Below are 1,113 nucleotides of genomic sequence, written 5' to 3' on the forward strand. Positions count from 1 at the left end.
AACCCTTGTGGATAGGTGGACTCTACGAAAACCACTACGGTGTTTTGGTTTATTTGGGTGGGGACTAGGTGGTTAGCCGCTGGAAAGAAATGGGATACACAAGCTGGGCTGTGAGATGGGAAGGTGTAGCACATAAATGTGCAAAACAGACAGATGGATCTAAAATTTGCTTCTGCCTGAGTATCCAAATAATTTGGGAAGAGTTTTTAGACTTTTCTTTCCATGAGGTTATCTGCTTACGTATTCCGGTAGGGAACCTTTGGGATATTTGCCAGTTGTGCTTTGGGACCATCCTTGTAGAAGCATCGGGAGAGAGCAGAGGACAGGAAGGCCTGGCGTGCTGTGGTCCATGGGGTCACGAAGAGTCGGACATGACTTAACGACTGAACAACAACAAGCAATGCAAATGCTGAATCAGCTTTGTGTTTTTCTCCACCCACACGCTGCCCCCATCCAAACCCAATATTTTTTTTCTTTTATTTTGCCTGCCACCTCCTACAATGATTGCTGCAAACATCAAACATGGCCACACAAGCAAGGGTACATTTTTTGAAACCCAGTTTGCAAGGGGAGACAATGCACTGGTTTTAATTCTTATTGCTGAAAAGGGTGATACACACAGACTCCTCCTAAGCACGTCCGTGTTACGAAGTGAATTGTGCCAAGCAAACTGCATTGCCTAGTTAGATTCCTGGAAGCAACTTGTAGTCATTGCCCCTGAGCTCTGAAATAAGAAATAGTCACCACGTCTCAGCCTGTGGAGCCCTGTGGTGCTTTTTGCCTAGCATTGTGAAACACAATGGAATGCACATTTATTGTTCAATGTTTTTGCCATTTTTAATATACTAATTAAGAAATAAGATGGCCTCATCCGTAAGAACATAAGAACCATGCTGGATCAGACCAAGGGTCCATCTAGTCCAGCATTCACACAGTGGCCAACCAGCTGTCGACCGGGAACCCACAAGCAGGATATGAGGGCAACAGCACCCTCCCGCCCATGTTCCCCAGCAACTGGTGTACATAGGCTCACTACCTCTGATACTGGACATAACATATAGCCATCAGGACTAGTAGCTATTGATAGCCTTCTCCAGGAATCTGTGTAACCCA

The sequence above is a fragment of the Heloderma suspectum genome, chromosome 1 (genome assembly GCF_057233095.1).
Source record: "Heloderma suspectum isolate Gila_16-S chromosome 1, 16-S_ref, whole genome shotgun sequence".
NCBI classification, from domain to species: Eukaryota; Metazoa; Chordata; class Lepidosauria; order Squamata; family Helodermatidae; genus Heloderma; species Heloderma suspectum.